The following is a 22350-nucleotide window of genomic DNA, read 5'->3' as shown; positions in this document are numbered from 1 at the left end:
GCCTGGCTGGTTTGGAATTGGCAGTCCTCCGGTATCAGCCTCACCAGTGCTTGGACATGGTGCACCTGCTCCTGTTCTGTTTAGCCTTCTGTTGTTCTAATAAAGCACCCATCAAAACTGCCTTGGAAAAGAAGGTGTTCCTTTGTCAACCACTGAAGGCAATCAAGGCTGGAACTCAGGCAGCTATTAGAGACAGGGAGCAGGAAAGGAATGGATGCGACTTACTGGGTTGCTTTCCAGGCTCATACTCAGCTATCTTACTTACTCTTCCAAGGAGAACTGCCCACCATGGGCTAGGCCCTCACAGAACAATCATTAGTCAAGAAAATGCTCCCGCAGATTTGCCCACCAGCCAATTTCGAGGAGACATTCTCTCAGCTGAGATTTCCTCTTCCCACATGAACCTAGGGTGTGTCAAGTTGACAAAAAAAAAACTGACCCACACCATTTTCATGCCTGGCTCTATGTTCTTACCTTCATTGTGTATTCCAACCTGAACTTCTTTCCTCATCCATAAATGTGAATATAAAATAAACACTTCATAAGGTCCTTTCTGACCAAAGTACACATCTCGCGGAGTTTCTTCCTTGAGGAAAACAAGGAGGGAAGATTTCCATTTCACAGATACTGCCAGTTAAACTGAAGAATACATGCTATCTTTAAAAAACTACTTAAAAAAAATATATATATATATAATCAAATTAAATTATTTTCCTTTTCTCTTTCCTCCCTCCAAATTCTCACATATAGCCCTTCTTGTTTTCTTTCAATTTCATGGCCTCTTTTCAATTAATTGTTGTCACATTTATATTAGTATATATACACACAAGTGTGTATACAATCATAAATATAAACTGCTGAATCTGTATAAAATTACTTGTATGTTTTTCAGGTCTGGCCATTTGTATTTGATAACCAATTCTTATGCTACTCCCTGGGTGAGACTATTTCTCCCACTCTCAAAATTCCTTAGCTGCCTATAGTTCTCTGTGTAGGGTTGAGCCCTTGTGGTCATCCCTTGTCCACACATAGGGTCACTGTGCTATATGAGTCATTGATCTGGCTTCACAGCTGGGAATAACACTTGGTTTCTTTCATCCTTTGTCAAATTTGAAGGTACCTTATGGTGCCATGAAAGCTAGTCCTCAGAGAGGAGGTGTTTAGGCATTCAGGCTTGTTCCAGCTCAGGGGCCTCTGGGCCTTGCTCTGAAGCATATGGAGTCAATTTACCTCCATCTCTTGGGAGTAGCAACAGCAATACTCTGTAATGTTTTGGAAGCTTTTTGGGTGATCCAGACCAACAACTCAAAAGAAGGCTTTTCATGCTGGTGTTGGGGGTTTTAGTTAGATGGCCGTTGGCCCGTGGAGGGAGCATTGTCAACGCAGATGAGAAATTTTCATTTAAATGATATATGTATATTAATACACACTTAGGCTTGCTATAGTTTCTTTAGGTATATAGTTATTAGTATGTTTCCTTTTGACTTTTCCAGGCAAACTTACTCTTATTTTACCCTCCTCTTATGCACTTGTTTCCCTCCCCATCTTCAGACAGATGTCTCTTTTTATTTTCCTGCTTTCTGTATTTCCTCTAGGATTTGTATTTATATTTGGAGGTAGGAGCCTCTGGTGAGAAACAACATGGAGTGTTTGTCTTTCTGGGGCTAGGTTACCTCGCTCCATATGACCTTATCTAACTCTATCCATTTACCTGCAAAATTCCTGATTTCATTTTTCTTACAACTGAATGGTATTCCACAGTGTGTATGTACCGCACTGTCATTATCCATCTGTCGTCTGTAGGACACTTGGCTTGTTCCCACGTCTCAGCTATTGTGAATAGGGCAGCGGTGAACACTCTTGGGAAGCCTCTGTGGAGAGGATGTCAAGTGTTTTGGACACGTGCCAAGGAGTGAAATATCTGGGGAATGTGGTAGATTTCTTTTTATATATTTGAGAGTTATCCACACTGGTTCACTTAGTGTCTACACTAGTTTGCAGTCCCATCCGCTGCAAATGAGGCCTCCACCAGCGTTTATTGTCAGTTGTCTCATTGGCCAATGGATGACGTTCTGATTGGTGTGAGGTGAAATCTCACAGTCGTTCTGATTTTCATTTCCCTAATTGCTAAGAGTGATGAATAATTTTTTTTTCTATATTTCGCAGCCACATTGTTTTCTTCTTTTGAAAACTTATGTGCAGGTGACAGGCCCATTTTTTAAAAATGGTCCTTTTGTTTGTTTGACTTTTTAAAAAATTCTTTATATATTCTGGATATTAACCCTCTTTTAGAGATATAGCTGTGAATATTCTCTCTCATTGTTTGTGCTTTCTTTTCACCTGATTGTTTGTTTTGTTTTTCTTTTCTTTTCTTTTCTTTTTTTTTTTCTTTTGGTTTCTCATGTAGCCTTGGCTGTCCTGGACTCACTTTGTAGACCAGGCTGGTCTTGAACTCATAGAAATCCACCTGCCTCTGTTTCCTCGAGTATTAGGATTACAGGCATATGCCACCACACCCAGCTGATTGATTGTTTCTTTAGCTGTGCAGAAACTTTAGTTTTATCAAGTCCCACATGTCGGTTATTGGCTTTACTTTGTAGGCAAATAGAATCAGAGCTACCTGAATACACAAAGTTTCATATTATTTTTTTGATACATGGCTCTCTACCTAGATATTAGCTAATCTCTAACTGGTTTAACCTGTGAGTTATAGTTTACACAATCATTGCAGAAACTTCTTATGTTGATAATGTACGTTATAACATACATGCATCTCGTGTGGTTCTTACGACAGGCCCCAATGGAGCATAGCTTTTAGAGACAAATGGAGGCCCCGAGAAGCTAAGAAGCTTGCCAAAACTTCACCCCGTCAGTCAGAAGCATCGCCGGCATTACATTTCTTCACGGTTTTTTAATACTCGCCCGCTGCTGATTTTGACATAGATAATAAGATGCCTCAACCGCAGTGCGCTTTCTAGAAGAGTCTGGGAAGTAATAACAAGATCATGGCCATCACAGAGTCATGTTTGAAAATGTGCATGTCATTTTAAGGAAACTGAAAGACTCCTTTTAAGGTCTGTTTTAAAAGTTAATTATAACAATAGGAACTTGGTCATTTTTCTTATTATTGTTAAGACATGAGGGAATTGTTCTGCTCCCTTCAAGTACTAGGTAACCCAAAGAAGCAATTGGTTTTAGTTGGAGTTTTTGGTCAAGCAATGAGCAAAGCTCTGGAGTGTATAATGTTTCGCTAGTTAATTACTTCTTTCATTCATTATCTAGACATCGCATTGCACCTCTTTCTAAGCATATTTGCTGCACTAATGATTGCGAAGGAAGAGCTGAGATACTTCCAGGAGGATGCCCACAGAAGAAGTGGAGTTGGACAGTTCGGCTTCTGTGCATCGAGGGTCAGACTTCCTGTCACTCTCTCGTCATCCTTACAGACACGCCGATGTCATTCAGCAGGACTTCTGTGTCATTTCCTCCAGCCCAGGAGAACAGGAGAACAAGTTCAGTTCATAGTTTGGCAGTCCTTAGTGTTATCTTACGTTCTCTCAATCTGGCTATGTGTGGGTGGGTAACGAGTTGACATTTATTTTCATTTTTATTATCTAAAAAGCTCTTCTCTTCTACTTTTAACTCCATACAAGTTGGGCTTGTTTTTTTCATTCCACTGACTCTCAGTGCACTAGTAGCTCAACATGAGTGGTCACTGAATACATCTGTCAAATTGACCCTCTTAGAAAAAGTGATTCTTATTTAAAATATGGATTCCAGAGGAGGGATTGTGTAACCAGTTATCTTTTTTTTTTTTTTATTCTGTTTAAATGTATTTTGAATCATTCTTTTATAAAGGTATTTAACATGCAAATTGTTTCATTATACATGAAATAAAAATATGATGTTAAGAATTTTAAATACATAAGAAAAGTAAAAAGAAAATTTTTCTGCATTTTACCTATAATGATAAAAATAAATATTCAATGAAATTACATTGGAAATTAATTCTACATTGTTGATCTAGAGATTTGGAATTTCTTTTTCTTTAAAAAGCATTATAATTAATTAATTTATTTATTTATATTTATTTGTGTGTGTGTGAGACACTATTTGTGTGCGACACTAAGTCTGTGCAGAAGCCAAGGGAAGTCAGAGAAATGTTGTACACCCTGTTACTGTAGTTATAAGTGGTTGTGAGCTGCCATGTGGTTGCTGGGAACTGAACCAGGTCCTCTGCAAGAGCAGCCAGTGCTTTTAACTCCCGAGCCACCTCTCCAGCCTCTAGAATTTGATTTATTAAGGAAATAAAGTGCACACTTGGCCCATATGTCAGGTTAATCCATGTTCCTGGACAAAAACTGTAACTGTCCAAGTCAGCCAAGTAACAGTCTACTAAGTGCAGGTGGCAGTAGGGCTCAGCTAATTCCAGAAGCTGAGGTAGGAGACTCACCTAAGCTCAGGAGGTGGGGACCAGCATGGGTACCATAGCAAGACTCTACCTCAAAAAAGAACAAGAAAAGAGCTGGAGTCGGAGCCTGAAGCAGAGAACAAGGTTGCTCACTGCCAGCCAGGCTCATTTTGTGGGCTCAAAGCATCCCCTGGCTTCCTTTGCCTTTTAGGTTAGAAGCTGGCTCCCGTCCATGGAGGAACTGAGCCTGCCATAGCAGGACTTGCAGAAAAATAAACAAACTCTGTTGCGAGTTCTCACTTGCCTTAGGAAGCGGCGTCTTTGTCCTCATGAGAGGGGATCAGCGAGCCAGGCTCTTTTCTATATGAATCTGTACGAACCACGTGTTGCAGGTGTGGCATTTTTTATTTACCACGTTCAGATGTGAAAAGCAATATAATTTTGGTTGGACAGGTCAGACTGTCTTTGAGCTTGTCTCTGAGCAGGAAATTTTACCTGTGGAAATAGAAGACTGTTCTGCTCTCACACAGCACTGTCCCTCCAGGAGCTGTTGACTGGATGTAATCCTGAGTAACCAAAAGCGAGTTCTTCATAGAGAATAAGGAAAATGCTCATGACCCCAGCATAACACACTCTCTTTCTCATTCTCTCTTTTTTTATGAGGGAACATTTCTCCCTTGACTGTAACTTTAATTAAACTCTATTAACTTTAATTTAATTTAAGCAGTTTAAATAGTTTAGATACTATTAAATGCAAAGAACACGTTTTTAAAAAGGTATTTAGTTTCTGGGCATTTTCCCTCGATCTCACACAGCCTTAATTACTCTCTACTTATTGTTAAGTATATCATAAAATAAAGTATAATGTATAAATTGCATTAATCTTCATAAAGTAAACTTGAGGCAGAGCCATGAGCTAGCCAAAATCAGAGGTACAATACATAAGCAAAGTGCATAAAACATCTTCAAACGCTTGGACCTCTGTGGATGGTGAGCAGATCCTATTATATTCTTCTATTATAGGCATCTTATTATGTGACTTCTTTTTTCTCTGCTGTATTTTAATGTCTTTTCCCCAAAGTGGAGCTTCTCTGTATCTGGAATAATTTTCATAAGCTTGCCAAGTCATATATTTTCCTTTCATAATTACTTGTACAATTGCAGCACCCTGGCACATATTAGTAACTAGGGAAACAGGGCTATTTAATTATATCCTAATGAACATTTGCAATTATGTAATTTTTTTAAAAATCCATAGAAAATTAAGAAAATGCTCTGCATCAAGCAGAGGAGTGCTTGAATTTCATTTTCAGGAATCTTTATAGACTAAATTGACTCTCTAAAAAAAATACAGTTTTCATGTCATTAATGCTATACACTTTAACCTTTGGAGTATAGGACCTGCAATTCTTAGATTTGGAAGCAATTCAATTCTGGATGTCTTCAAGTTGATTCCCACCACCCCGCAGCGGTTCACTAACAGATGTTTTATTAAACCTTTTCTAATTTGCAGCACACTCTCCTTAATGAGAAGCTTAGCCGTCTCCTGGTACTAAGTGCTGCCCTTCTGTTGTGATGCCGAGCGCTGCTAGCGATTAGCAGGTAGCCTAACGTGTGCAAGGCACTCTTTAAAATTTGACGTAGAATGTAGCATTTGAGTCAAACTTTACATTTGTACATAGAGTGCTAACCTAAAGTAATGGGCATAGCAGTTCTACAAGGGGAAAACGGCAGCATTAGACTCTTAACAAACGACCTGCCCATTCAGTGCAGCTCAGATGCTCCCGACAGCGAGGTAGCTGATCCAGTTCAGTACCCAGTGGGGTGGGGGAGGGGGCGTGGGGGGTGAGGGTGGGACGGGACTCCAGGCCGAGCTCCATAGCCGATGATGCTCTGACCTTTGTTATGGTTAGCTCCGCCAGCTGAATCGCTTTGACTTTGTACCTGAACTTTCTCTTCCTGCCCCAGCCACTTTTGATTGACGGTACAATAAAAAGCTAGGGATTTGGTTGGTCACTTCCCAGAGGCTCTCCTGATGGCCTAAACCTTCAGCTCTTTTGTCTTGTAGTTCGAGCAGTCTTCACACCCAGCCTTGCACGCCAGAGCAGTCAGACTCCCGGCACCGGCCATCCCAGACTCAGGATTCAATCCTGCCCTCACTGTTACAGCCAGGTACACAGGTCATGGGGATTAGCCGGTGACAGACATTTGAAAGGGCCTATTAAGAACGAGAAAGCCCTTCGTTTGGATGAAGGCAGGGCCCTTCTCAAAGGTGGAGGTCACCTTGAGAATTTAGAATTTAGAGTCGTCTGATTGCAGTTAAAATGTTAGCCCTTACTGGTAAAGTGAGAGAATGAAAATTGCCATGTTCATATAGCTAAGCCAGCAAGGACACTTGAGAAAGGTAAAACAGAAATATTTCAAACAATTTCATTGTGTTTTTGAAGGTAGCAATATGTTCAAATAATATAATATTGCAAAACCAAATAAAAGTGATTTGAATATCATAAAAAGGAAATTACCGTGTTCAAAATGATTTCATGTTGTTTTCTATTTTATACTATTAGTTCTAATTGTTTTTTAAAAAAGCAACGAGACTTATGTATTTGAAAGTATATCTATTTCTAGGACTCTGAAGGACTGCTTTGTGTATCTGTAGCTTTATTCCATGTGTCCCCAGGGATACACAGGTTGTGGAACTAAAGCCAGATGGTGATAAAAATATGCATTCAGAGGTTGAACATGCAAAGCCTACAACATACATCTCTTCTTTAACTCTCAGAAGCACTCTGTGGCGTGTGCACTATCCTGCTTTAGAGTTTTGTATGAGCAAACGAACTTGCAAGGAATGAAGACTTGACCCTGGACCCAGAGCTGGTGATGACAAAGCGGCAGTTCAATGCTGAGCCTCTGTTTCTTAATGGTCTCTGTTCTGTGAGTACGTAGTGCCATTTCCCAGGCACCAGAAATGCGGCGGTGAGTAAAGGCAAGGAAGGCTGAGGTGGCTGAACAGTACTTAAAGCTACCACTGCCTGTACCAGCTGTGCCACCACGATCGATGTGTCTACCACAGTCCCACGCTAACAGTGACATGACAAGAACGGAACCGACGAAGAAAGGATCTCATTTCCATTTCCTATCATGACACTGAGATGAGGTTCAAGTTAGACCTTCAGGGCTTTTGGTCATCAACACAAATTTTGTTTCTTGGTGCCTTTAAGGTACACAGCTGCAGCATGGTGACTGCCCGGACTCCCTGAACACAGCTGAGCTTTACCTCCTTGTATAGCAAGACCCCTTCTCATTGTTACTTTGGCTTGTCTGAGTGAAGGCAAGGACAGCCAGAAGTTTCCATTGTGATATATTGTAAAAAGCACCAGAAATAATACAAATGAGAAACAAATAAAGTGACACATGAGTCAGGAGAAAGACTCCTGCTTTCTCCTGCTTTATTTTATTAGGTCAGTGGAGAGTTTACATAAAAATACGTTGGCATAGTTCCTAGATATCAATAGTTGAGTTTGGGAAAGTAAGTTTGATAAGGAAATGGACCTTTAGGTTGAAGGACCGATACTTCTTTGTCATCTAAACCAGAACATAAGAATAAAGGAAGTATTTCCCGTAAGTATGCAACACGACAGGCAAGCTGGGGTTGACCTAGGCAAACCATGGTCGCACAAACTCCAGAGGAAAAGGTAGAATAATCATTTGGCTTGAGCAGAGCAGGTAAACAATAGAACATGAAATCGTGGACATGCATGGTGAGTGTACTGTAGATGCTGAGTATCGGGCAGTGCTCCACAAAGTCTGGTCTTTGATATTTGAGAAGAGTTCAGAAAGAGGAAGATGAATGGCAGAAGGCAGACCTCGGGAATGCTTACTGAATATACCCCAAGCTGCCACTTCCTTCAGGAAGCCTTACTTTGAGACAGCCTTCCCTGTTCACAGGTCTATGGTGCACTCACTCTTGTTTTGTCTGGCCACATTTGATAAAATGAGAGGAAGACAAATGATTTTTGCTCATCTGGTGGGATGTTTTCCTCTCAGAAATTTGGATTTGGGATTTGGGATTCGGGATTGAGTTATTGAACTTTGAGATTCCATCTTTCTTCATTTTGAACAACTCAAGAGAAGTCTTCTCGTAGTAGTCCTTCAAGTATTTCCAGATAGACATTCTTTCCTTTCCTTTCCTTCCTTCTTTCCTTTCTTTTTTTGAGACAGGGTTTCTCTGTGTAGACAGGGATGTCTTGGACTGGCTTTGTAGACCAGCCTGGCCTTGAGCTCACAGCAATCCACTTGCCTCTGCCTCTCGAGTGCCGGGACTACAGGCGTGTGACATCACGCCCAGCTCAAATTTTTTTTCTTAAGGCTAAATTTGTTTTCCTTTGCAACACCTGTTTTATCATATGTTTCCTGTGAAAACAGAAACTCAGAATTGAGTACTTTATTTCAAGAGTTTTCTAGGCTGTCCAAAAAAGAGGAAGAAGAAGAAGAAGAAGAAGAAGAAGAAGAAGAAGAAGAAGAAGAAGAAGAAGAAGAAGAAGAAGAAGAAGAAAATAAAATATTATAACCCTTATTTTTCTTGCATCTTATCTACCAAGGTAAGAAAATTAATGTTTATTGTACCCATCTCTCTGCAGCTATAAGTCTTAGGGTGGGAAGAGCTTACAGCATGTTTCTAAACAATAATAAGGATGCTGATGTTTGTATCAACATCTTTTCCTGAATAAAAGGTATAAACTCACTAGGAGATGATTCTTTATTCTACATTGGTCTCGGAGGATGACAAGGTTCTTCAAAGTGTAGAACCTTTCATGTGACCATGTGGATGTACCAAGGATGCTGACACCAGGAAGTAGGAGTGTGACTCTTATACTCTGCTCCCTCATTGCCAGATACTCCATAGACTTCCAATACTACTCTGCTTTCTTATGGGAGAGGAGAAGCTCTTGTATTTATTCCAATATACTATACATTTCTGTATCTTTCATGCTAGTCTCAATAGATGATAAACTGTTACATTTTACATACAATGCTTTTTAAACATTCTAATTGCATGTGTTGCAGCACACACATGCCATGCCATGCATGTGGAGGTCAGAGGACAGCTTGTGGGAGTTAATTCTCTCATTCCACCGTGAGGGTCTCTGGGATGGAACTCAGATCTTCAGGCTTGGCAATACATGCCCTTTACCAGCTAAGCCATCTCACTGGGCATAGACATTACGATTTATACAGATAATTGAAGATTATATTGGCTTTAAGTGATTTCTACTATCATGAATTACCACTGTAATTCACTCAATCCTACTGGAATTAACCTGAATCTTCAAATATTCATTTAGTAACAAATATTCATAGTATCTAGCTCTAAAATATAGCAATCACTTCTTTCTTAATCTCTGCTTATTTTCTATGTTTTTCTTCTTTGGCAAGAGCTAAAGAAGAAAAAGTCAGTACAGAATGATCAGGCATAGAAAATATGGCAGTTTTGAAGACTATCTTTGCAGAGTAGGATACTATGGAAAGTCAGCCACAGTCGGGACACAGCTTTCCTCTAGTGGGGACAATACAGGTTTTCCTCAAGTAGGTAAAACATAACGTGTCATAAACACAAGCATGCTTTGGACTGACACCATTATTTCGGTGTCTCTGGATGGTCGAGCTATTCTTGCCTAACAGAAACATGGAGCGACTCCAGAAAGGCAGAAATGACATTAGTCACGTGTGTACATTTGGTTTGTAAGAGTTCATTGTGACCCCCTTTCCCAACTGTGCTTCCTCATGGACTATGCATGGCATAGGGGGAGGGTGGGGCATGAAGAAATCTTAGTGTCCAGAAAGGTGAGCTAAAAGGACAAATTGACAGTCATCAGTCAGGCCATGGACAGCTAAGTGTGCCAAAACCAGAGGAGCAATGACATGGAGGCGACGGAAAAGCAGCCTTCGCCAAAAGGTTATGAAAAATGACACAGCTCAGAACACAGGTGAAGGCTTAGAGAGCTGAGTGACCTCCCACTCTGGCATCTGTGGTGTTTTCTAGCCATTTCTTATTGCTCCAAAGCTACCTGGGCAGAGAGGAGAAGGAAAGGGGATTGAGGATAAGCAAGAAAGCAATGCTCCCAAACAGATCAGGTTGATCTGTGAGAAATTAAGCTTTAAACAAAGCTATGTGTGTTATCTAGAATGGGCATTTTTCAGACATTATGTGGAGAGATGGGAGCTTGCAATGGAAATTGCATTTCTTAACGTAATCATACATAATTTACAATGTATATACTTTTAAACCCCTTTAGGTATTAGATACTTGATTCAAGAGAATCGAATGTTCAGACTTCCATGAGTGCTATAATCAGATGAACTCTACTTATGACCACGAGGCACATGATTTTAATTAAAGAGGAAGAAATGGTGAAGGATAATTCCTTTTTAAAATGGAGGTTGGATTAGAAGAAATAGCACACTATATGAAAAGCAATTGCTCTGTTAGCTGGGGGTAGATATCAGCTGACTGAAGTATAACATTTTCAGATGGGAGAGGACATTGAGAAGCACTCGTTTCTCATCCACTTTTCTCATTCAACGAGAGAAGTGGAAAAAAAAAATGGGTCTATGACGGTCAAGCTGACAGAACCCTGGCTCCCCAGTTATGGGTGCAAAGCCTGTTCTCTACCACTGCCATGCAGGGCCACAGAGCGCCACTGCGCAAGTTTTGCCGTCCTGGCGGTGAGAAGGCACTGAGCATTTGGGAGGAGAAGATTCTAATTCATCTGGCTGTGGGACACCAGGAGAGACGCCACAGAATAGAGGAGGTTGTAAACAGTTCTGTTCAGGGGAGAATTAGAACTGGGGCGTAGCTCACGGACTATGGCTGCCGTTCCTTACTAGGCTATTTCTGGTGTCCCCATGCCTTTAAAATGTTCCAAGGGATTCTTGAATGAACTCTTTAATGAAATGCGTGAACCAATGGCAGTTAGCGAGCACAGAATGCCACAGGAAGCTTCATGACTAACATGTTTTAATTCTCGTGACACAACTTGGCCACTAAACTTGGAAGAAACGTTGAGCTAATTTGGTTCTACAGAGTTTAGTGTACAGGCATGGCCTCCACTGCACAATTAGAAAATAGATCTGGAGCCAAGAGCGAAGATAGGAATACAAAGTTATAGATTTGGGAGGGAGAAACGGAAATGCAGCGCATATTATCTCAAAGCCGACTACACCCCTTCAAGAGTGGACTGAACCTCCCACTGGAAACTTGGAACCTCTTTCCATCACATGTACTAACTTCTCTCTGATTTATTTTTTATTTTTATTTTATTTTATTTTGTTTTATTTTAGGATTTTTCCCCCTGGGGGCACTGGGCTTGAACTCAGCAGTTAGATTCTAAAATGGAAGAATGCAAGGGTGTGGCACTGTTTACTGGAACAAGTGATTTGTTTTATTGCCTAAATTTCAAGTCCTTAAATACGTTTCCTAAGAAGTCATCTGATTTGGAAACTTATGCCCAAAATGAAACTGGAGAGCAAGAATTAAGCCTGTGTTAGAGTCGAAGTGACGGAATAAGTAGCTGGTCTTCAAGAACAATTCCACTAATAGAAAATCTGTGTCTACTAATTTATACTCACTATGTGTTGAAAACAACATTTAAGTAGTTAGCTTGAAGATAAGCCAGCTTGGTAGCCTGTGGGTCTCAATCCTGTTGGTAATAGGAAGAATGACGTGGAATAGAAAGAGGGTTCAAGGAAAGGTCTGGTTTTATATGTGTTTTAAAGAGAGACCCCACACCAGCAACATTACAGCTCTTGTCACATCTCAGACAATGAACACATGGGTGCCAAGAGAGCAACGCGTGGAAGCCGCTTGGCGTGGCAGCGGACCCTCGCTGCAGAGCCCCCAGCCCGCACATAAGCCGGGAGCTTTCACAGATCATCTTTTGAAAAGCACCAGTCCGACGGCACCAGCCCTGACCTCGATGTCAAGGGACTCACATTCTTGTTATGGCTCTGTCTGTGGCTAACCGTATGTCCCCGGGAAAGTCATTTAGCGTCTGCTTTGGTTTCCTGTCTGAATACCTGACCCTCCTGCTTTTATGGGGATGTTGCAGAGACGAACTGAGAGAATGCTTTGTGTTCTCCTAAGCCACGTGCTCTGTGACTCGGAAGGATTATTAATACACCCAGACTGAAGACTATAAACTATGCAGAACAATAAACAGACTTGTTGAAATTACCCATAGTGCCCCTCTCTGTCTAAGACAGGCCCCCTCATCATTCAGCTGGTCTATGGACTAATGATCCTCGTACTTATTCCAAATGTTTAATCAGTAACCTTATGTGATGGCTGGTTTGGTAATGCGTAAAAAACATGTATAAAGATAAAAGCAACGTGATTCAGGGGCAGGTTGATCCAAGGATTGGGGTTTTGTTTGCTTTTATAATTTAGAGCTGATTTTTACAAACTCCTACCACCACCACCATGACCAGTGCCCAAATAACTGAATAAACAAAGGGATGCCAACTAAAAACTGCCTGCTGCTGGGCTGCAGAGCTTAGAACTAAGCTCCACGAACAGCCAGAAACTTAGTCCTCTGGCAAATCTTAAATTTGTGGTTGAGTGGCTGAGTCTATCTCCTGCAATTCCTAAGCTAGGAAACCTGAGAAAATAAATACACGGGAGATTAAGACTCCCCAACAAAACCATGCAACCTGAGCCCTCAGCATGTAAGTTTATATTTAACAGTGATTAAGTACTGGATCATAGCAGGGGCTTATAATTTCAGTGGGACCATACAACTGTGTTCTTTCTTACCTGACTGAATAAAAAGATTTACTGCACTTGTTTGTTTATTTGTTTGTTGTTTTTCCCAGGGCTGGAGATTGAATCAAAGGTTTCACTCTTGCTCAACCACTGAGCTCTACCCTCAAGCAGATTTTATGTTTTTGTTGTTGTTGTTTTTCTGAGAAAGGAAGAAGACACTGAACTTTTAGGAAGCCACAAATAATTGTAGTTGATGAATGGTGAACCAAATAGAAACTAATAATAAAAATAATTGCATTAGATAGCTCCTGGCACCTCCCCCACGATGTGCAGAATAGCGGTCCAGAGTATAGGGACAGGGGTGCTGTGGCTTGCTTGGTCCCACCAAGGAACCAGATGAAAATGATGCTCTGACTGATTGATAAAGTTGGGCTTGACCTCATCTGCTGCAGCTGCTCCTGGAAGCCCAGCCAGTCTCCCTAGGCTGGTCGTGTCTTCCCTGTCTGAGCAACTGCTGCTGGCTTGTGAAGAGCCGAATCCTTGTAACTTCTTCTTTGCAGAACACACGCTCTCCATCCTTGCTGCAGCACTGTGAGTTTTTGTCTTTGCTCCCCTGCTGTCCAGTTTTGAACATCTGTTCTCACCTTTACCCTGTACTGACGGTTCAAAACTTGCCTGGCCCTTGTTTCCCCGTGATGCCTGGAATGAGGAGTTAGACCTTCAGGGCAGCTCTTCTGCCACTGTCACAGGAACTGCCTGTCTTAGATCCAACCTCTCATCATTCTTGTTGCAGCCAGTGTCTCAGACTTTGGGCTCCTCTCTTCTTCCTAGTGTCCTATTTAGCCTTGTGTCACTTGGGGCTCTGTAACTCAATGTCCCTCCCCAGTGAAGCCCTTTGCTTTAATCCACCTCTACTGTGATCTCTGGGTCTAGCCCAACTTCTGGTGCCCATGATTATGTGCTATGACATCATGAGGTGAGACAACATTATGAAAGCACCCAAATTGCACTCCAAGATTACTAGACCATCATCCCAGTAGAGGAAGGTCAGAGGCAAACCTGGAAGTTGAGGCGTGTGTTACATTTTCCATGGTAGCTAGTTATATCAATGTCCAATAGAATTAACTACACTTTTTTAAAAAATTAAATTCTTTGAGACAGGGTTTCTCTGTGTAGCTTTGCCTGTCCTGGACTCTATAGACCAGGCTGGCCTTAAACTCACAGAGATCTGCTTGCCTCTGCCTCCCAAGTGCTGGGATAACATGTGTGTGCTACCTCGCCCCACGACCACACTTGGCATCTAAAGGACTTGTTATAATTTTTATTACCTAATATATTCTTACTAAATACAAAATTAATAAATTATATGGAAATTACAGATCTACTACATGGTATCACTTTGATCTTTTGTTCACTATCTGAGGTGATTTTATTCTTCACCCAAGGTAGAGAAGGTTTATTTACAGGGAAGCTATGCAAGGTAGTCATGTAAGAGTGGGGTTATGTTCTGAGGAATGAGGCATCAGGTCATTTTATCACCGTGTGGGCACTTCAGAGTCCAACTATGCAAATGAGAATGTCCATGATGTCATCAAATGATACACCCTTACAGAAAACACTGCGTAGTTGGCTATCTATAAAAATCCCTGTTGAATGGCACAAGAGCTTTGCTTGTTCAGAATGAAGAACAGTGCAATGGCGTCCAATGGCTCCATAGACCTTTTCTGGAGACCCATTAGGATTAAGTCATACCCTGACTCCCTCCTCTTCCTCCTCCTCCTCCTCTCCGTTCTCCTCTAGCCCCCCTTGTCTTCTGTGACTACTCAGAAGTTTGACCTCTGGTCCTTCTGAGGAAACCAGAATGTGACTATAAAGGCAGGTCTCCTGCTGGCCCGCTGAACGACACGACAGAATCACCCATTCTGAACGCTAACACACCTAACATCATCCACAATGTCTACAGCACATTAGATACCTACTATGTTATTGAGAGTGAGTAGTGACCTCCAACGTTCTTGCCTGCTGCATCTCTTATCCCAGTTTTCCTGATACAGGATGGGCCACCCACTGGTAAATCTATTCCAGGTAGCAATGCCACCTACCATCCTGTCCATACACGTCTGGACTCTGTGTACTCTATCTGGCTGTGGTTCCTCAACCCAGTCAGCGGCGAATGCTCCCAGCTCTGGGTTAGCTTTAAAGCCTGGGGGCTTCGTGCCAATGGCTAGCTATCTCAATCCCTTAATAGCCCTCACTATCTCATGAACATTTCTTGGTTTTGATACTGTTTTTATGATGCTTGCAGCTCCTGGCATTCGCTTTGCCCACAAATGTTATCTGAACTGAATGAAATAAGCCTCGTGGACACTCCACAGTGGGGCTATGAGGAAGCAGAACAAGCAAGGGCTGGGCTTCAGGCTTCCATAAAGCTGGTCCTCACATACCCTTCATGAGTTTGGCCCATTTAAATAGGAACTTGTGAATTTTAACCGAGGGCTAAGATTAAATCAATAAGAAATTCAAGCCAGCACTCTTTCTTAATTATCATGCTGGGTAGAACCAAGTTTTTAGTTGTAAGGCAAAGTCAACCTAGGATCTCACTCACACTGGGAGAGCTAGAATTCTAGGACACACAGCGTCTCTCCCTCCCACTTTCCCTCCAAGCTGTTCCAAGCTGGAGTGAGCAGGGAGTACGTTGTGATGTCTACGTTGATACGATGTTTAGATCTCTTCTTATTTCATTAAAGCTTCCCCCTCTACACCCCTGAAGTATACGTTGCTAGCCCTGGGGTTCTGGCCACATCCCAGTTTGAGCAATTAGCTGCATTTCAATGCTTAGCTAGTCCTTCCTGTGATTTCAGAGGGAGAAGGTGAGGTCTTCGTCTTCCTCTGCCAGTAACTGCAGGGTGATGAGGCAGCTGGTGCCGCCTCCCCAAAGGAGAGGGGGTCTGGGTCGGGTGAATGCTTTCCCCTCTTTGAGGGACCAGCTGGCAACATGATCTGGAACAAAAGGCATCGCTGGGCATGTGAAGTGCTCTCTTTCTCTCCTCTCTCCTCTCTCTCTCTAACTAACTACAAAAGCTTCCAAGCCATCCATCACTTCCCTTTTGAACTTTGGGTTGAACCCAGAACAGAATGGATAGGGGTTGTGCTTTCTGGAAGACTGTCCACAATGTGATGGCTTCCTTTGAAGCCCTGGGAGAGAGGTGTCTTTTATTTTGTTTTTGTTTTTGTTTTTAAATCCCCTTTGTTTTTCTCACCTCCTCCAAGATCTCACACCACAGCTGGACATCTTGCTGAAATGGCTGCCTTCACAGCTCACTAAGAACAGAGAACACCAGTCGTAGATTATTCTAATAGGCTAACCTCAGCTTTTCTTTTGAATTTCAAACAGCACTCTCTTATGGAGAGTGAGGAGGTGACAACACAACACCCACCTTCACCAGCAGCGATCTCCTGTGTCATGATCTGATAAGACAGAAATTCTACAAATGTGGTTATGTCCTTAGAGTGGGCCTGACACACATGGGAGCCTTCTAGATGCATGCCATGTTTACTTTGGCCCAGACAAAGTGCCTGACGGAATAACTGGATGCCAATGAAAAACTTCAGTCATCATTTCATTGTGTGACCTGAGTTATATTTATTTAATGTGGAGCTTTAAGTTGTGAAATGAGCTATCCAGGTCGTGTTTCTCAAAGTCCGTTCTTATACCTGTTAGGCAAGAGTGAGTCATTCCCATTTCAATCAGGCTTATTGAAAATCTCAGGTTTACTCTCTCAAGTTTGAGGCATTTGCCACGTGAAGAAAAAAGGAAAGAAAGAAAGAAAAGAAAGACACACAATTGCCCCTTTCAAGCTGCAGCCTTTAAACTGTCTTCCTGAAAGCCCCGGCTCTCGGTGCAGCCCCGTGGCAGGGTCAAACCTCCAGCTATGTTTACATTTTCTAAGGCTCAGATCACCCATATGGTTCTAAGATCAATGGCTGCTGTATTTATGTCTCAAAGGCAAATACGGTCTTGTGAGCATGTGTCTCTACAGGCAACCAGCTGGCTGCTTTTGTCCCCAAAGGGTGAGCCCCCAGCTAGGAGAGGAATGTTTCTCCTCAGAGGCTCACTCTTGCCTCTGGGGTCATCCTTTCCCCAAGACGTGGTTCAGGGGCTAGAGATGACTCAGTGGGTGAGGCAATTGTTTCACTTAAGAACGGCGTAGTTCTATGATGCATTCTGCAGTCCTGGTGATCCCTGGGGCCCACTGGCCAGCCAGCCTAGCGCAACCATGAGGCAAGTTCTGGGTTCAGTGAGAGACTCTTGTCTCAGAGAGTAAGGTAGAGAGCAATTGAGGAAGAGACTCAGTGTTCTCTTCTGGTCTCTACAAATCACCCACTCCAACACACACACACACACACACACACACACCTTGAAAGTTCAAGCATTTTTCTAAATTTTAATTTCTTAAAAATATTTTTAAGTGTATGTGCATGGGTGTTGTCTTAGGATTACTATTACTGTGAAACACCATAACCAAAGCAACTTGGGGAGGAATGAGTTTAGTTTACTCAGCTTACTCGTCCGTAGCACAATTCATCATCAAAGGAAGTCAGGACAGGAAACTCAAACAGTCCAGGAACCTGGAGGCAGGAGCTGATTCAGAGGCCATGGAGGGGTGCTGCTTACTGGCTTGCTCATCGTGGCTTGCTTTCATATGGAACCCAGGGCCACTCACAATGGGCTGGGCCTACCCCCGTTGATCACTAATTAAGGAAATGCCTTACTATGGAGACATCTCTGTTGAGGTTTCATCCTCTCAGAGGATATCAGTGCCCTGGGACTGTAGTTACAGGCAGTTGTGCGCAGCCACGTGGATGCTGGGAACCAAACCTGTCTGGGTCTTCTGGAAAAGCTGTCCATGCTCTTAACCTCTGAGGCATCTCTCTAGGCTCTGAAAAGTTAAACTTTTTTGATGTGGAAGACGAAAGGTTATGTGTGTGATAGAGTGTCCACGTCAGCTGAACACAGAGCAAGAACGCTTCTGACATTATTTAACGGGTGGACAAGAATAAGAAGTGCAGAACCCGTGGGAAGGCAACTTGGATGCTTCCAAGCTGCACCATTTCTGCAGAGGGACGTGTTTAGTGGAGCACCCACCTATGAAGCTCTTATCCCATTATGTTAGAAGCGCCACCTGTGAGTTTTCATGAATACTGCTGAATAGTTTTTTGACAGTTTCTGGACCAAGTCTAAATGTTGATACTTAAAAAAAAAAAAAAAAAAAAAAAAAAGCAGAAAGTCAAAACCACAGATGAAGTTGCCCAGCACATTGCTCTCCTCTTTTCTTCCCCTGCAGGACTGCATAATACACGATGTGTCATAATGAAAATGATTATATATTTCAAATTTCAATCAGTTCCTTCAGCATACTGCATTCACAGTTACAGGCAGAGTGGATTTGATTAGAGAAAACAGTTCACAAAAGATTCATCTTTTATTTAGGCTTCGTGTACCCAGAAACTTTTTGCCTGGCTAAAACTAAGACTTTATTTACATACTTATATAATTTTGTTTCATCTGGGCTTTCAGAAAGAATTGTAATGCTGCTTGTTGAGCTGGTTTAGACTCCCCACTTCACTAAACACCACACATTACAATATCATAGATGAACCAGAGGAAGAGACAGAATTTCTGGGTCTTTTTATTTAAATACACATTTTATTTGTGTTTGAAATTGCTTAATAGAGGGAGATGCCTCATAAAATGGTTTATTTTTAAAGGAAAAATTTTATCTTGCAATTATTCTTGGATTGACGGAAAAGTTAAGAGCGTTGAATGGCATTTCCATGCTGCCTATCCAGCTTATCCTAGCATTGTGCATTTGTGAGCCATGATGCACTTGTCCGTACTGAAGAGACAGCATGGTAGCAGGCTATTAACTTGTCTGTAGACTGCTTACTCCTCATACAGTCCCAGGGGTGCCCTCTCTGTGTTGCAAGGTTCATCTTCCCACTGTAATTATTCCTCATGTCTTCTCAGTCTCCTTGGGCTTCAGGATAGCTAAGAAAGGAAAGCCCTAGTCACGCAAATGTAAGTACGTGAGCTCAGGTCTCCAACACCCACATAAATTGCTGGGCTCAGTGGCTGGGTCTACAGTCCCATAGCTGGGGATGTAGAGACAGATGGAGTCCTGGAACTCATGGACCAGTTAGCGTAGCTCAGATGGCAAGAGATCCTGCCTCAAAAAATAAGGTAGAGAATGATTGAAGAAGACAAGCAACTCTGGCCTTCACCCATGTGTATATATGTGTGTATCTAAATACCCACAAGAGCAGAACAGGGCCTGGGGGGAGGGGAAGAAAAGGGAAGAAAAGGGAGGGAGAAAGAAAATAATATAATATAATATAATTCCTCATTGGTATTTGCCGGATACCTTTCTTATGGTTGTGTAAGATATGGAATTTGGGGATAGACCCACAGACATGACATGGCCATCTCCACCATGTTAGGAGACAGCTGAGAACAACTGGAAGTTGTTGATAGTTGTCTCTATCCACACTTCCACACTACAAAGTTACTGTTTTTCTCATTGTCCCACTGTGTTTCTAAAGAATTCCTAAATCCCAAATCCAGCTGACACTAAACTGTGAGGAGCCTTAGCCCAGCATAGCAAGTATCTATCAGCTTATATTATTAGGAATTCTCTCATAAAGGGTTTTTTTTGTCCTTTTATTTGTTTACTCCATCATCATTTCTGTAGCAACCTATTCATATCTGTTTTATATTTTGGGTGTTAGCCTAGTAACACTTTATTTACTGTATTTCTCAAATTGTTCTGTATTTGAGAGTTGGGGAGCTATTTCAATTTGACTCCAACATAGAATCTTATTTTCAAACAATATATGCACTTCAGTGTACTGTTATGTAATGACCTAGTTTGCCAATGTTCTGAAGCCTTTGACAAAGCCAAAAGGACTATACTAAGAAAATATCAACCCAGATTTATTGAGTCATGGTTTGCTAGGCATTTATAGATATCAGCCCATTGAGTTGTTGAAACTGTACTAGACAATGTTGTTACATCCCTTTAAGAGATGACGTAATGGGGCTGGAGAGAAGGCTCAGAGGTTAAGAGCACTGGCTGCTCTTCCAGAGGTCCTGAGTTCATTTCCCAGCAACCACATGGTGGCTCGCAACCATCTATAATGAGTTCCGATGCCCTCTTCTGGCCTGCAGGTGAACATGGAGGCAGAGTATTGTATACATAATAATAAATAAATAAATCTTTAAAAGAAAAGAGATGACATAACTAAATTTCAGAGAATCCAACCTAAGATCTGTGAGCAAGTGCATCCTTTGTACGTAATACCCAGCATCCTCTGTAGATGATAACCAGCATCCTCTGTAGGTGATAATCAGCATCCTTTGTAGATAATGATTATCGTCCTCTGTACATGATAACCAGCATCTTTCATAGGTTATAGCCAGCATCCTCTGTAAGTGATAACCAGCATCCTCTGTAGGTGATAACCAGCACCCTCTATAGGTGATAACCAGCATCCTTTGTAGGTGATAAATAGCATCCTCTGTACGTGATAACCAGCATCCTTTGTAGGTGATAACCAGCATTCTCTGTAGGTGGTAACCAGCATCCTCTGAATTATTAGATTGATTCAACAAGCTTTAAATTCTATAACTGGGCAGGTATTCGTTTGTTCTGGTCTAATTATGGTAGTCTGGCTGCCTCCCAGCCACACGCCCTTTTCCTTGACATTTCAGTCTTGCCTTGGCCTCTGCTATAACCCTCTGTCTTCATGGAAAACTCCTCCTTGTCTTCCTCATGGCCACTTCTCTCCTTCTTTTCTCTACCTGAGACCCCCAGACTGGGAAAAGAAGTCTCCTTTGATCAGTTATTGTCTAAGTCAGCTTCTTTATTAATCAATCAGAGATAACTGGGGAGTAGTCCTTGCCCAACATTGAGACCAGACATTCTGCATAGGAATGACAATGCCACCAGATCTCCAGGCACAGAAATCAGCATCCGAATACATAGCACACAAGACCAACCTCCAAAGAAATTCACTGTGATTACTCAACAGCCCTTTCTTTCTTAAGAATGGTCTTTGATTACGCAAGGCACAGAACAGTAATGTCTAACTCGTAGGATTTGTTTTTCTCAAAGAAATTAAGTTAATTAACCTCCTATTTCCATTTAACAATTACACACATGCGTGCGCGTGCGCGCGCGCACACACACACACACACACACACACACACACACACACACACGGGGAGAGAGAGAGAGAGAGAGAGAGAGAGAGAGAGAGAGAGAGAGAGAGAGAGAGCTGAAGTTATTTTCTACCAGCAGCAGTTAGCTGTGTTACAAAGAAAAGGTCAAACTGAAAATAAGAGTTGATAGGAGCTGTGGGTATAGTTTGGTGGTAAAACACATGCTTAGCACGTGTAAGGTCGGAGGTCAAATTCTTATCACCCAAAGAGAAAGAGAAGCAGTCAAAGTATCATACACAGGAGAGGACTGCTCGATCAATATGTGCTTTGCTCAGGAATATGCAAACGAAAGCATGATATGTGTTGAAGTGGGAGAGGTTTCTATCGATTCTAAGTAAAAAATCTGCCATAGGACAGAGAGATTGAAACTGTAAAAATAAATAAACAAACAAAACAACCTTATGAAGGTCAGCTGCCATACAAAACTTTTAAGAATTCACACACTCTAATAAGATAAAGACTTTTCCAGAAATTTGGAAGTGGGTGTTTCTAGGAAGATGAGACTTTTGAAGAAGCGCAGACTGAAGGAAACGGATGCCCAGCCCTTGGACCTGAACCTGAGTGTTTGTGTAGTTGGGGTGTGCCCACACTCCATTCAAGAACTGCGAAGGGAGTGAGTAGAGTGAGAAGATAGCCCCCCCCCCCCCATCAATGCCAAGGCACATTGGGACACGAAGATGTTACTGGCATCTGTTCACAGTCTCAGGCCTTGTCCCATACGTGTGCTGGCCTTTCTGTATGACAGAGAACTGTTACCCATAACCCAACTTTACATTTCCCTGCTGTTGGGAAAATATTGTCACACTTGAGGCTGCTAATGAATGCTTCTATCAACAGGAAGTGGAGCACTTGCAACTGACATACACTGCACACCAAATATGTAAAAGACTATCAGCCCTT

This window comes from Acomys russatus, chromosome 28 (assembly GCF_903995435.1).
Source record: "Acomys russatus chromosome 28, mAcoRus1.1, whole genome shotgun sequence".
NCBI classification, from domain to species: Eukaryota; Metazoa; Chordata; class Mammalia; order Rodentia; family Muridae; genus Acomys; species Acomys russatus.
The sequence above is the reverse complement of the archived record's forward strand: the minus strand, read 5'-3'. Positions refer to the sequence as shown.